This window comes from Biomphalaria glabrata, chromosome 3 (genome assembly GCF_947242115.1).
Source record: "Biomphalaria glabrata chromosome 3, xgBioGlab47.1, whole genome shotgun sequence".
Taxonomy (NCBI): domain Eukaryota; kingdom Metazoa; phylum Mollusca; class Gastropoda; family Planorbidae; genus Biomphalaria; species Biomphalaria glabrata.
In genome coordinates, this window is record NC_074713.1 from 53,161,730 (window position 1) to 53,177,962 (window position 16,233).

Below are 16,233 nucleotides of genomic sequence, written 5' to 3' on the forward strand. Positions count from 1 at the left end.
CTTAGTTGGAAAACTGTAGATTGTTCTCTGCGGGGGAGGAAGTTGATACTGTCCAGTTTGTTAGGCGTAGTACATGGCTCTGCCTGTGTTTCCTGATGCCCATTGGTTGAGTCACTCCTCCTTGTGATTGTTGACTAACATTGACCTTAGGGTGAGGTAGTTAACAATTTCGGTTAGACCAATATAAGAATATGTTTGGTACCCCTCAACCTACGAAGGAAAAAAACAAACTAAAACAGACGCAGAATACAGCAGTGAGATTTTAAACAAACAAATATTTTCTTTGAACTAGCCGCTAGAGTAACGCAAAGAGTAAAATCACTAAAAAAAAAAATCACTAAACCTAGAGACACTTCAGGAGAGAATACTAAAAAGTAAAGTAGCCATAATACATAAAACACTAAACTGTAATTTTCAAATAGAAAAATAAAACCTAATAAAATACTCAGAAAGACTCAAAAATAGACGCATATTCCTTATTCCATATTCTAGGCCACATTCATACAAGAGCTACTTATTCAAAGTGCCTTTGGAGCATGGAACGGGTTGCTTGAATCAGCCTGGAAAATCAATGACTTAGCAGATTTTAAATCTCTAAAAAAAGAAATAATTAAGACAAGGATACGTGTGTGACGTAATTATCTTCTCTCTTGAAGTAACGTCTGTAATTTATAAGATAAGATACGGATGTAGTACCCCAGTGGTTCTATGTATTTATATAAGCTATATTGGTCAGGGACATGACCCATTTAATCGGAAAGTTTGTACATTGCAAAGATCATCCTAGATCAAAATGTCATGTGGAAATTGTGTCCCCTTAATTACCTGACTAGGTTAAGGAGCCGACAAATATAAATTTGTAAGACCAATTAGATTATTGACAATTTCAAAATCGGAAGTGTGCTAAAGCCGGACTATGAGTTCCCGTGTCCATTTCAATTATATAATTAGTCAGTGGACATGAGAGAAACTTAAATAAGAACTGGAGACTTTAAAGAAACTAATTTCTTAGCAGACGTCAAGCCAAAGGGAAGATAAATACGTTATGTTTTCACACTCTTGATTGTCAAAAAATAAATATTTTAAAATAAATTCTAGTTATTAAAGTACACTATACTGTACATTTGCGAACGCCGGTATGGAAGTATAGAGCAGGGGTTCTCAACCTGTGGGTCGCGACCCCCTCGGGGGTCGATTGACGATTGGCCAGGGGTCGCCAAAGACCATTGAAAAAATGGATTGTTTTTGTCTACTCTTCTGTTGCTGTGTGTGTAGGGGGGGGGGGTCGCGGCAGACTGGAGGATTGTAAAAGGGGGTCGCCGAGAACAAAAGGTTGATAACCGCTGGTATAGAGGGACTTTTTAGGGCCCGACAGTTACGCTGGGCAGGGCACGTATCCCGTATGGGGGACGAACGTATGCCAAAAGCAGTTTTTTTTTTTGGTGAGCTGAAAGGTGGTCGACGTAACAGAGGTGCCCCACGGAAACGCTTTAAAGACCGGCTTAGGCGCCAACTTGCTTTAACTGACATAGAAGAGAGCACCTGGTTGCATGCGGCTTCAAAACGAGACAGCTGGAAGTCACTCACAAAGACGCGGTATACACATTTGAGACCAAAAGAAAATCCGCTGTCGAGGACAGACGTAGACGGCGAAAAGAAAATCTAAATCGACCAACGGCGGAGGCTGTTTTGCCTGCGTTGGATGTGGCAAAATATGTAGGTCACAGCTGGGGCTGCGTAGCCACAGGAAATACTGCATTCCTCATTAATCTTCGGACTCGAAGACAAGCCTTAGTATTAGAGTTATTAAAGAGAACTGAATCTGCAGCTACTTGTGGTGATTAAAAGAACTCGCAAAAAATGTCACTTTAGCTTGATATGACATCAAACAATACATTAGGACACAATTTCTACTTACAATATAGTTTTTCACATTTCCAAGTTGAGAGTTACCAAGATCTAGGTCGATATTTTATACGGGAATTCCAAATTCCCATTATCGTTAAATAAGTTTTTAAGCGTCCATCTAGAATTTCCTATCAACTCATATGAAAATAGGTTCATTAGATCTAGTTGGCTCGATTCCCATGTTACTAAAGATCTATTCAGATATTTTATGACAGTTTCTTTATTTGTATGCTAAGTTAACTGCATAATAGAAATGTACTGCTGCAGGGATGAACAACTGTATAAAACAACAACAACAACAACAAAATAATAATAACATCTATGCATGCGGCCTCAGAACAAGACAGCTGGAGGTCACTCACAATGGCCGCGGGATACACATTTGAGACCAAAAGAAAATCCGCTGCCGAGCACAGACGCAGACGGCGAAAAGAAAATCTTCCAACTGCGGACAATGGTTATGCTTGCCCTGTTTGTAGCAAAATATTTAGGTCAAAGCTGGGGCTGCGTATCCACGGGAAATACTGCATTCCTCATTTATCTTCGGACTCGAAGACAAGCCGTATTATTATTATGTAAACTGCAGTGAAAATTTAACCATCCATCCATCCCAGTGGCGCTACAGCCCATGGAGGGCTCTGGCCTGCTTCAACACATCCTTCCATTCAGATCTCTCCTGGGCCTTTCGTCTCCATGCCCTAACCCCAAGCTGCTTCAGATCTGCTTCCACGTCATCAGTCCATCGCATTCGGGGTCTGCCTTTGGGTCGCCTGCCTTTTGGTTTTTGCCTGTATACGATTTTCGCTCCTCTGTTCCCTGACATTCTTTCAAGGTGACCTGCCCAACGTAGTCTGTTCTTTTTTATTTCGTTCACTATTGGTGGGTCTTCATACAATTGATATAACTCATGGCTAGTGGTTAACAAGATAACTAATTAAATGGCAATGCACTTAATAAGCGATTCTCATACATTATTTCGTTGGCGTTCGAGTTTCTCACTGCTCCAATGTTTGGCCAAACGTAAAAATGTATTGTTTCTCTTTTAGCCTCGATTGCAAATCATCACGTGACTACTCATATTAAAGAAACAACAACCAGGTCAGACACGCAGGTCGGCTATCCACAAAGTATTACATGTAGGCCTCGGAGGTCCTAAGATCAATAGCCAAAGCATCGGGATGACAGGCATAATCGCCCACATAGTCACGTGCTAATATGTCTGCTGTCCTCGCGTGCTCATGTCAAAACAGTGTGCCCCTCGGCGTCAGTGGCGGATCTAGCGTCAGGGGTGTGACACGCGCATGCCAGAAGACATGTTCACAGTTTACATTTGCTTGGGGTGGTGTCAATTTTTGTAGACAAAGGGGGGCGGTGGCCGAGCGGTTAAGCGCTTGGCTTCCAAACCTGGGGTTCTGGGTTCGAATCTCGGTGAACTTCTAGATTTTTATGGCACCCCTGAGTATGCATTTCAACAATTCAAATAAACTCCAGTGATATAGTAAGAACAGGATATATATGTAATAGAAGTCATCAGAATGAACTTATATCTGTAAATAACGCCATCAAATTTTCAACTATTTAATATACAACAAACTCGGAAAACTGCCTTCTCAACCTACAACCTATGCGGCCGCAGTGGACTGCGCACTCTGATAGGCCCCGCGCTAATTAAAATTGTAAATTATTGAATTAAACCATTATTACTTAACAGGGTTCCCGCGGCCTCCTGATTTTCCAGGAGATTCTGGAAATCTCCTGAAATAGCAAAATATACGAAAAAGTCATGGGAATCTCCTGAAATAGCAAAATATACGAAAAAGTCCTGGAAATCTCCTGAAATAGCAAAATATACGAAAAAGTCATGGGAATCTCCTGAAATAGCAAAATATACGAAAAAGTCATGGGAATCTCCTGAAATAGCAAAATATACGAAAAAGTCCTGGAAATCTCCTGAAATAGCAAAATATACGAAAAAGTCCTGGAAATCTCCTGAAATAGCAAAATATACGAAAAAGTCATGGGAATCTCCTGAACTTACTAAAATCTCCTGAAAACTCATAAAATAGACAAAAATGTCCTTTAAAGCTTGTCTGTCCACTACTGAAAGATACTCTGCTTTACCAAACTACTTTGTTGTACTCATAATATTTTTAACAATAGTCGTAACTGTGGCATCTGGTGAAAGAGGCTTCTCGCGCCTCAAACTATTACTAGAGGTCAACAATTCACGAATATAAATTAAACAATTTGATCATTCTTGCTATTGAGCGTGATGTATTAAAAAAAAACCCAGAATTTCAATGCTATACTGTATGACTTCGCCACACGCAAGGCTCGTTAAGTAAAGTTAATTTGATCATGATTTTGTACTTGAAGGAATGAATTAATAAAATGAAAAGACGAATTTATTTTCTAATACAAAATCTTGATTTTCATTTATTATCCTTACCATGACTGGGGCCAGCGCAATCTGTTCCGTATAGGGGTCCGCAATTGTTAGGGCGGCCCTGGCAATTTCAACAAAAAATTCCAAAAAAAATAAAGGGAAGATAATACTTGGTATATTGTATTAAGGAAGGAGGATTAAGATTTGCCTCCCCTAAAATTGTCTAAATTGATTTTTTCTCTCTCTGTGTGTTTACACCTAACCACGTGACTTGTTGCTGCATTGCTAAATAATTCACTAACTAAATACTGGATTCTGTCCACTTTGCGACCGCACAAATCTTCCTTCGATTTACACAAGTTATTGCCCTTCATACATGGTATGAGCGTTTTTTTTTTTTTAGTCTTTTGTCTTTCTTAGAGTAATTTAACCAATGGTTTGTAATATCTTATCAGGAAAAGTCTGGGTTTAAAAACTTATATCAACAATTAACCTCCTTTAATAACTACGGAATTGTCTCTTAAATCTTTCGTTCTGTTTCTTTTATTTACAAACTATTACTTGCTAGACAACGCAAGACAAAACAAAAATGTTAAGGTCCTATAATGGGGCAAGAGAAACAAAGAAAATGTTAAGGTCCTAGAATGGGCAAGACAAAGAAAATGTTAAGGTCCTACAATGGGCAAGACAAAGAAAATGTTAAGGTCCTATAATGGGCAAGACAAAGAAAATGTTATGGTCCTATAATGGACAAGACAAAGAAAATGTTAAGGTCCTACAATGGGCAAGACAAACAAAGAAAATGTTAAGGTCCTATAATGGGGCAAGAGAAACAAAGAAAATGTTAAGGTCCTAGAATGGGCAAGACAAACAAAGAAAATGTTAAGGTCCTACAATGGGCAAAACAAAGAAAATGTTAAGGTCCTACAATGGGCAAGACAAACAAAGAAAATGTTAAGGTCCTACAATGGGCAAGACAAAGAAAATGTTAAGGTCCTATAATGGGCAAGACAAAGAAAATGTTATGGTCCTATAATGGGTAAGACTAACAAGGAAAGTGTTTAAGGTCCTATAATGGGCAAGACAAACAAAGAAAATGTTAAGGTCCTATAATGGGCAAGACAAACAAAGGAAATGTTAAGGTCCTAGAATGGGCAAGACAAACAAAGGAAATGTTAAGGTCCTAGAATGGGCAAGACAAACAAAGAAAATGTTAAGGTCCTATAATGGGCAAGACAAACAAAGAAAATGTTATGGTCCTATAATGGGCAAGACAAACAAAGAAAATGTTAAGGTCCTACAATGGGCAAGGCCAACAAAGAAAATGTTAAGGTCCTACAATGGGCAAGGCGAACGTTATTGTGATAGGCCTTGCCCTTGTAGACTTCCAGGTAGTTCTAGCTGTTGATGGCTGTCTGACTTCGACAGAGATGTCTGGGTTGCTTGTAAGGGTGTATTCGATGTACTTAATTAACAAGTAACAAGACCTACACATGTAACAAGTAGAAACAGTCCAAACCGTTATACAAACTTAGATGATGTTTAATATTGAAAAGGCCACAGTCAAGTCTCTGTCCGTAATATTAAGTTCTCCCTCTGAAGTCCTTACACTGACTATTTAGATGGTCCCGGGTTCAAACCCTGCCCTTCCCATCCCCCGTCGTCCTGCGGGAGGTTTGGACTAGGAAGTAGATTATCTTCAACATAGGAGGCGCGGTGGCTGAGTGGTATGGCGGGGGTCCTGGGTTCGAATCCTGGTAAAGAGTGGGATTTTTAATTTCGGGATTTTTGGGTTCCTCCAAGGCCACACAACTGGGTTCGAATCCTGGTAAAGACTGGGATTTTTAATTTCGGGATTTTTGGGTTCCTCCAAGGCCACACAACTGTAATGGGTACCTGACATTAGTTGGGAAAAATTAAAGGCGGTTGGTCGTTGTGCTGGCCATATAGCACCCTCGTTAACCGTAGGCCACAGAAAAAGATGACCTTTACATCATCTGCCCTATAGACTTGTTTAGGTTTGAACATAGACCTGCTTTTTTTGTGGAAATTAGCCATTGGTCTCCACTGACCACAGGTTGTCACGTCACAGGTCTGTGTCCAGGGCTACTATAACACTGGTCTCCATGGAAAGGGCTCTGTCTTCCATAGCCCTATGACTGTCACCAAACTCTGAGACTATCCTACGTTGTTGTTGAGTTAATAGCTAAACCTGAATTTAGATTCCTATTTAATGCAACTTTCACTGGAATCAACATGAAAAAGAGCGTAAAATTATACTCAAATTTTACTACGTAAAAATGGTGATTGTTTGTATGTATAAAAGTCTATACCTACTTTCATTATTTCTGCTAATAAAGAAATGTGCTGCTTAAATTAATCACATTTAGCTTGCATTTTGAAAACGCTCCCAGAATACATCTCACTGATGTCGCGCATTATTATTGCAAAACTTTCACACTTAAAATTAATATTTACTCTTTGTTTTTGGAAATTCTTTAAGAAATACAACAGAATAAGAGAGAAAAAGAAGAGATAACGATATGACGAAATGTAGTGGCGATATGAGATAAAGAAAAACGTCACAGACTGAATAGAGGAAGATTGGAAGAGATTTGAAATACACAGACAGAAACATAAAACAATGTCAAGGACGTCCTTATAAAAGAGAACTGTTGCCAACTTAGTAATAAAATTTACTTTGCGCTACAAAAGAAAAGAGCTGAGAAATTTGAATCCGAAAACTGCACACAAATTAAAAGTTTTATCAAAATTCTTCGCTTATCGTAATTATCATAACTTTTAAAGTAATGTCTATAATCTTCAAAAGAGATGATGATACTAACGTCTATAACCCATAGGAGGCTCGGTGGCTGAGTGGTACGGCGCTTGGCTTCTGAATCGGAGAGTCCAGGGTTCGAATCCTTGGTGTCCACCCAGCTCTAATGGCTACCTAACATTAATTTGGGAAACGTAAAGGTCGTTGAGCTGACCACATGACACCCTGTTCGTTGACCATTAGCCCAAGAAACATCTGCTCTCTAGATCGCAAGGTCTGAAAGGGGAACTTTCTTTACTTTACCATAGATTTTTAGTTCTTATTAGTTTTAAGTGGCAAAAAAAAAAAAAAAGATGGCCTCCGGTGAAAGAATTTTATGCAGATCTTTCATGTAAACCATTATAGGTCCGGTGACTATTTTTGAAACCTAGGCCTCACACTTTTGTGTGAGTGGGGGGGGGGGGACTGGGTATCTGGGAGAAGGATTCCTTGCTGCTTTTTTGTTAGGCTCTCGGCAAACAAAATTCAGCTCGAGCCCCCTTGATAGCAAGCTCAGATAGATAGATAGATAGATAGACAGACAGACAGACAGACAGACAGACAGACAGATAGATAGATAGATAGATAGATAGATAGATAGATAGATAGATAGATAGATAGATAGAGATATAGATAGATATTGTTACGAATCTCACTATCCAGGCTCTCTTAACTTTATGCACTTGACAACTCAGGGCTCCAAAGTAACGTAACAGTTTAATGTCCAATAAATTACAGCCAATAATTGAACAATTGGCAACACGTAACACAGGCTGCACAAATATATCTCCGTATCAACCGTACCGCCGTATCAACTCTTGCACTGGCCTCTCCGTCTCGTTCCGAGCTTGCACTGGGTTCAACAGTTCAGGACTGACTTCACCACACACTGGGCTCGTTGTGTCGGACTCGAATACAGACCAAGATCAAGACGCCGTTTGTCTCAACTGTACTTGATAGTACTCCGCACTGAACCGTCGTAATGCTCAGTACAGAACCACAACGCTGAACCACGCTAAACTGTGCTGTAGTCGACCGGACTGTAGTGAACCGGGCTGAACCCCTTTTCTGAACCGTCTTGACTGCGACACCTCCGCTCTTTATATAGGGTCCCTGCTGGCCTTCTAGAACCGGACGGAACATCGCTCGACGTTTCTAGTTTTGTCACATGACTACATCCCTCGTGACGCTCATGAGCTCTGTTCACGGCGGCGATCCTTCCCGAACCGTCATGTTGACACTCGTCTCGGCTGACCGTCGTAACTCGTCACGGTTGACCGCTCGTCTAGCGCTGGCTTGGGGCGATTTGCGTCGGCTGACTACACACACACCACTACCCCCATCTGTGCCACCACCAGGTTTATAACAGTATAGATATAGATATAGACAGTGCTTTTTCGTTAAAGAAAAATTATAAATTATGTGCCGGTACTCAGTGATGGATTGCCCAACTGTTAACTACTAATAAATTAAAAATAAACATTAAAATATCAAGAAAAGCAATAATTTATCCCCACATTGAAAAAGTTGCCGGTACACCGTATAGTTGCGTACCGTCACACACACACAAAAAAGCACTAGATAGAGTTAGAAAGATAGATATAGATCTTTATTAGTACCAATTGTAGCAATCCCATGTAAAAGCGTCTGTTATTTGAGGCAGACAGGCTAACAATGTGGCTAGCTCAATGGTGATTGCTTCTCTGTTCTGGGAACTACCGCATTCAATACAGCAGTCTCTGAGAATCGGAGTGTAAGATCCTCATAAAGCAATGGTCAGCTCAAGATAGCAACCTAGGGATTTACTAGGGGACTAGCGTTCATATAAATTCTTATAGGTCTGTTGACTATTATTGATACCTAGGCCTCAACAAATGAGGCCTTACAAAAAAATGTAACAGCTGCCGTGACTAACTGTCTTGCACAACAGTCGAGACAAAACATCCGTCAAGACAAAGACGAAACAAACTATCGACGAGACACCTGTCTTGTCTTTAGTCACGGACAGACCATTGGCAGTCAAAGAAATAGCTCTTGTAGTCTATGATTTAAATTTTTTAATTGGATATACTGTCATGGGCTCAACAAAACTGAATAATACAAATTTTAGCTTTAATAAATAAAACGATTTCTAAACTTTGACAAAAAAAAATAAAATAACTAGCTTGTTTAAAATAAACAAGTCAATATGAAATCAACTAAATTAATTAATTTAATTTACTTTCGCACTTTAAATTGTTTTAACAAAGTTATTCAATAAAAAATAAACACCTTAAAGACTGCAATTAATAATTGTTAGAATGACTTTATTTAATTTTAACTGTTATGTCCCGTAATGTAATTATAAATGTGATAAAAGTATGTCAGAAGTCTAGTATAAGTAGATCAGCTATAAAGTCAACACTAATAAAAAAAATATGGATCTAGAAACTATCAAAAGGTTAAATAACATATTACTCAGTGGCATTTTACATCTATTAAGTCATATACATTATTCCAAACTTCTTGTGTGATTTAATAAGCCAATCATTGATACACAGCTGCGGTCACAGGTTGGGCGTATGTAAATCACCAGGCGCCGTTGCATTTTCACCTTTCTTCCAGCTTCTGTTGTGTATGGCATCAGCAATCAGAGACCCTTCCTTTATGCTCTCGCTCTCCATGTGGATCTATCCAGAGCTTCATGTCGCGTTTGCATACACCAGTATACCCTAAAAGTGGGCGACCAGCGGCTCTCCTGCCTTCTATAAGATCGCCATACAGAATGTCTTGTGGCAGTCGACCCACTGGTATTCTACGAACGTGGCCTAGCCAGCCAAGGCGTCTGCTGCTGATAACAGAGCGGATGTCCTGGCACCCTGCTCTTCATAGCACTTCCTCATTGGTTATCTTATCTTGCCACCTTATTTTAAAGATCCGCCTTAGGCATCGGAGGTGGAAGACATTCAGCTTTTTTTCCCTGCCATGAGTAGGTAGACCATGCTTCACTTCCGTATATCTAAGTGCTCAGCACACATATTACAATCATAGTGCTTTATCGCTAGGCGGTGTTGCCGTTTCCAGGGTCACTGGTTCGAGCCTCGATCGGCGCATGCCCTCATTTTAATTCACTACTTTCTCTCTTAAAAACTTGGCCCCTGGTGCTACTATTCATTTATGTTTAATATATGTATGTACAATCGTACACATATGCGAATTGGTGACGCACCACACAAACATATAACTTAATAAATAGATAGATAAATTGATAAATAATTCTCCAAAACTTGACAAAGGCGATCATAGCGTAGGGTGCCGTACCCAAGATGCCCTCCCCGCCCCCTGGAAGCTGGTGCCATTTTTAAGATAAGAAGATGTGAACATGCCACGAAACAGGCGCAAATTACAAACAAACATAAACATGCAACGACAGAACCAGCGCTTGGATCACTTGGGCTTCTACTTACTTCTTGATGACGACTCATGACCTTGAAAATCTCCTGATAGTAATGAGGAGATCACGTGAAGACATTTTGTTCCTTTCGACTCACCAGAAGCCTAGAAGTAACCATAATAATGTTTTTTTTTTTTGCACACTGTTTAACTAGCATTTTTTTATACGGGAGATAATCCAAACACAACCGGTAGGTCCTGATGTAGCAAAATCCTATCCACATTAATAAACAAATTATTGACATAGAAAAACTGAAGACACGCTCTTACCACAAGTATTAATTTTTAATTTTAAAAAATCCCAAAATTCCCCCTTAAAAAGACTTGTAATTCAAAATATCAAAAGTTTAAATAATATCTAAAAAATTAATTTATAACAAATCAAATAGGTAACACATTTTGATGACAGGGGAAAACTGTTGCAAATAGACTTCAAGATATCCGCTATTACATTATATTTTCATTACTATTATTATATTTTTGTAAAGTAATGGAGTATAAGGTAATCATGTTTCATATTTTCTTTTATTCCTTATGATTTAATATTTTTGAAATGTGAGAACTTACAAAAAAAATAAATAAAAAGCCCACAAAAGAGGCCTAAGGCCCAAGGATTCCTATGATGACAAAGCTAAAAATAAAATAGCGTAAATTCTGAGGTTTCCTAAAAAAAAAAAAAAATTTTTTTTTTGGTTCTGGGGAAGCACAGATTGTGGAACATTCAATTGTGATATAAATAATAATGTCCCTGGTGAAGTGGTACTATAGACATTCAGTTAGAACAACTGCTCCTTCAGAAATATTCATCTCTTTGTTTTATCCCTTAGTCGGATGGACCGTTGAGTCACCACACAAGATTTGTCGACCGTCTTTCTCCCTTCCTCTCTGTCTTTTACCTTGGATAGAGCATCTTTCCATAGCAATGCTGTCCATTATTATATGCTGCATTACCATTGCTTTCTCTGTCTACCTCTTCTTTTTCCTGGTACCGTTCCCTGAAGGAGGGTCTTCGCGAGCCGGCCATTGTGGAGTCCAATCGCTGCGCTAATTCTGTCTCTGTGGTATTCTGGTATTAGACTGTGATACTTACTTACTTACTCTGTAGCATCTCAATGCCATTGTGTGTTTAATTCTTTCTCTCCTAACTGACGATACCAGCGTTGATTCCACCAGAATGTGGTAAATAATTACGGAGAGAAAGAGTTAATATAGGAAATAATTAACAATAACGTGCACTTAAAACGAACGCATAGAACTGAATTGACAAGTAAAAATGTTGACATTAATGGTGAAAGGTATGTCCTGGGGTCCTCTTATACTTAATCAGTTAGGACTAGGACTGACACCACAATACTGGAGGTCCATGTAGGCAGCAAGAGCTAAGGCCAACAGAAAACTTTCCAGTGATATTTTTAATCATATTTAAGAAAGAACTAGGAAGAAACTGCATTACATTGACATTTCAAATAGTTCAGGGCCTTATCTAGTTTAAATCCGGCCCTGACCACAGAGTAACTCTTATCTGGCCACACAAGGAAGAAATATCAGCTCGTATTTTAAGGATCTAGTTCGCAGCCTTGAACTTGCTTAGGAAGATCATAAGGGGGTGGGGATATGGGGAAGTGACAACAGACGATTGCAGCAACTGTGCTGTACGCATGACGCCCAAACGATACCATTTGTAAGAGTAAGACTAAGACTAAGACTAAGACTGCTTTATTGATCCTTAAGGAAATTTGTTGTGATTACAAGGACTCTTTTCTCTTATAAAGACAACACAACAGAAAAATACACATAAATAATACAAACAACATAAAGAGTTCATTCAGCGACTACACACAGGTATCTTGGTGCATTTCATGTTCCCTGATCAATGAGTGGCGGTGATAGAGTCTGACCGAGTGAGGTACGAACGAGTTTTTGTACCGCTCCGTTCTTGTTTTGATTGACATCGGTCGCCCACTACAAGAGTAGCCCTGAACACAGACCAGTGACGTGGAAGCCTGTGGTCAGTGGAGACCAATAGCTCGCTGCCACGTCATACAGACCTGGGACGTGGCAGCGACATGTTGGTCTCCACTGCCCACAGGTTGTGACGTTGCAGGGTCAGTTGAAGGCCTTCTGTAACGATTGGTCTCGGCACAGTCCCGCTTTAACAAAGCGGTCACTTAGTAGACCAGCGGTTCTCAACCTTTTAGCCTCGACGACCCTTTTTACAATTCCCCACTCTGCCGCCCCCCCCCCTGCACACACACACAGCAATAGACGAATGGACAAAAAACAATCCATTTTTTCGATGGTCTTAGGCGACCCCTTGCCAATAGTCAATCGACCCCCAAAGGGGTCGCGACCCACAGGTTGAGAACCCCTGAAGTAGACGCTCCACAAATATCGTAAAGTCTAGACTGACCCTGTGGGTTTTAACACTTTTTTTTTTAACGCCAGGATGGTCGTGTGGTATGTGCTACTGACAGTGGTCTAGATGTCACCAGTTCGAACCCTTGTGAGTGCGGGCGGTTTGGGCTAAGATGCAATACAAATAATCTTCAGTTCTGATGGAGCACAACCGAAACGTGTAAAACGGACCTAGCACGAAGCTTACATCAACCAGAAGTTCGGTCCACGTAATCTACGATAAAACTCCAATAAAAATGAAAAAAAAACAAAAAAAAAAACTTACCTAGTTTCAAGAGTAAGGAAGTGTTAAGTTGCTCTGCTTCATTAACCAGGACATCAGAAACTAGATATTATATCGTGCTTTGTTATTCTATCGTCCGATAACTATTGGATTGTGTATCGCAAGGAATAACACCATATCCATCATCCTTAACTAAATGTGTGCAGTGAACGTACTCTGATACACGTCCAACGTTGGTGCTGCGTAGGCAAACTTTCCGAGTACTAAGACTCTATTTTTAGACCCCATTCAATACAGGATGTGGGTCAAAGTGTTGGGTAAACCCGACTCTCCAGACAAGGACACTAGCCCATGATTCGATGTGAAAGTAAATCCATTGATTAGCACAGAACCTGTCATTTAATCTCTTGAGCTATTTAATTTCATGTTATTGCTGTATCTACTGTTACTTTGAACACATACATTCACACGTGACATCTCGCCCCCCCTCTCCTCCTAAAATTATAATTTTATATTTTATCTTTTTTTTTATTCAGTACTGAAGAGATTACATTGCCAACAACACATAAGATACTAACATAAGTTTACGGTTTACACAACAGTTCACGTCAAGATTATTCATAAACTGTCCGAACTTGACCATCACTGGGTTGTCCATTGTCCTTTGCTGTAGAAGAACGAAGTTATTGGAATTCTTTCGGAAGGATCTGTCCTTGTTTCCTATGGAAGCCCAAAGGTTCCAAGAAATATAAATGTTTTTGTTGGTGCGTTTGATTTTCTAAAACTGTTGTTGTGTACCACAAAGCGGGCTAATCAACACAAAAAAATGTTAGTGTACATCACTCAGTCATAAGTCCCACGCCATTGTATACAGGCGGAACTCTATTAATATGACCGCTTTCCCAAATCACTAGTTGAGAAACCTCCACAAGTTGACAGACCGGTACCGGTTTCCAGATGTTAAATTGTCGTCAACCTAAGATTGAGGCGACACAGCATTATAGTGAGCTTATGAGGAACTTAGAGGACTAGATATAATCTTTTTTTTCTTTTAATAGGAAACCTTAGAATTAGCGCTATTCAATTTTAGCTTTATCATCATAGGAATCTTTGGGCCTTAGGCCTCTTTTCTTTGCCTCTTTTTGGACTTTATATGCCTCTTTTATGGGCCCTCTTGCCTCTTTTGTGGGCTTTTTTTTAATTTGTAAGTTCTCATAATTCACAAGTATTAAATCATAAACAATTGAAAAGTGATTAACCTAAAAATATAATAATAGTAATAGAAGTATTATTTAAAAGCAAAGACATACTACCTAACTATTGAGACCACCAGAGACAGAAAAATGATACAAGGATCGTCTACCGCCGAACAATCAACACAATATCAAATATCCCTGACCCCAACACCCCATTTCTGGAATACTGCCCGAGTATTGTACAAGCATATGAAAATCAAACTAGATAATTCTCTACCCTAAAATCAATAATTTTCTTAGATGTCAATTCTAAGTGATTAGGATCAAACACTTTATTATTATGTAGAGCTTTGAGCCAGCCAGCCCAAACAAGATTCCTGTATTCGGAAACAATAATCAAGTTGGAGTTATGTATCATTTTATTTTTTAGTTTTGGCTTGTTTAAAACAATAGACAAATTAACATTCACATAGTTGCCACAGTTAGCTTCTAATAAGTCCCTTACAGTACTTTTAACTTGAAGGAATAATGGACTTGTTTCTCGTTATCAGCAATTTCAAGATGGCATAATTTACATTCACGGTCATTTGCCCGTTTTTTAACCATAGGGGTCATCCTACAAAGATAAGTCTATAACTTATCTCTCTTGCAGACTCTAGCTTTTGGTGTGATATGTTTACTGTGTAGGTTTATGAATGTGTCCTTGAATTCTGCCACCCCAAGAACTCTCCCCCACTTAATCCTATTCACTAGGCTTTCCTGTAACAGCTTTCTAAGTGTGTGTATGATTCTTTGGTTTTGTTGTGTATTAAATGTTCATTACCAGGTAAAATTCTTGAGATAGATCTGTAAAATGGATGAGTGACTGTACCAAAATAGTGAGGAGTATTATTGTGTATTGGAAGAAGACTACTTAATCTTAAACCATAATAGTAAATTGTCAAGGGAAAGTTTGTTGGGTTCTGTGATGTTGCTAGTTCAGGCTGTCTTGAAGTCAACCAATTACTCTGCAATCGTTTGGGTGTAATTGTTCGGGTGTATTACGTGCAGTTGACCAACAACACAAACAAGAACTGGCACATCGATTGTAACAGGTGAAGAGATGTAGTCAACGATGATGAACAAGTTAATATATATTTATTTTGATAAAAGGCCACAGTAGAAGTCTCTGTCACTACACACGTCGTTACCCTGGAATGTTCTAACGCTAACTGATTTTCCGGTCTCTAACCCAACATATCCCAAACGTCACTAGTCCCGTTCAATATGCGTCTACTATGGTGCGTCGCTAAATAACTAAAATAACTAACCTATATAAATAAGGTGTCTAACAGATTCCTCCCCCCCTTGAAAAAAAAATATGTCAATATTTTTCCACTACTGTCAAGTCTTACAAGGGCATTTTCAATTTAAGGGGAAGACCACAAACATAAAATCTTGACATTTTCATCTTGACATCTTCATCTTGACAGTTCCTCATATTCATGTCAATGTTCATAACAGTTCATAACATTCCAGAATCATCCTCCTTAGTACACAGTTCATCATAGAGGAAAATGTGGCATCCTATGGGCACCTCACAAGTCACAATTGTTCTTCACTGACAGTAATCTGATAAAATACAATATTTCAAAAAACAATTACAAACTTTATTTACACATTCAATAAATTTTTTTTTTTTTTTTTCTTACCACCCTTTTATACGCTTTTGTCCATTTTTCTTTTATACTCACCCTTTTCCATAGAACTAACTTTCGTCAATGATATATGAAATGATTCACACAAAAAAAAATATCCATACTTACTTTTAAATGCTTAACATCAAATTTACTTATCTCCCTTTTTCATAACATAT

The 16,233-nt window shown here is 39.0% G+C and overlaps 1 protein-coding gene and 1 pseudogene across 2 annotated transcripts in view; one reads left to right on the forward strand and one right to left on the reverse strand.

The window, feature by feature from the left end:
- The window catches only part of LOC106072151 (major vault protein-like), a 21,325-nt pseudogene extending 7,881 nt beyond the window's left edge, over nucleotides 1-13,444 (reverse strand).
- Nucleotides 1-16,233, forward strand: part of LOC106064099 (neuroglobin-like) — a 72,908-nt gene that overhangs the window by 24,619 nt on the left and 32,056 nt on the right. The window contains exon 1 of one of the 2 annotated variants that reach the window (XM_056022666.1): nucleotides 15,139-15,204. The exons of the other annotated variant lie outside the window; for it this stretch is intronic. The gene's annotated coding sequence lies outside the window, so the exon portion shown is untranslated. Of the gene's footprint in view, nucleotides 1-15,138; nucleotides 15,205-16,233 lie in introns of those variants that run through there. 2 annotated transcript variants of the gene reach the window in all.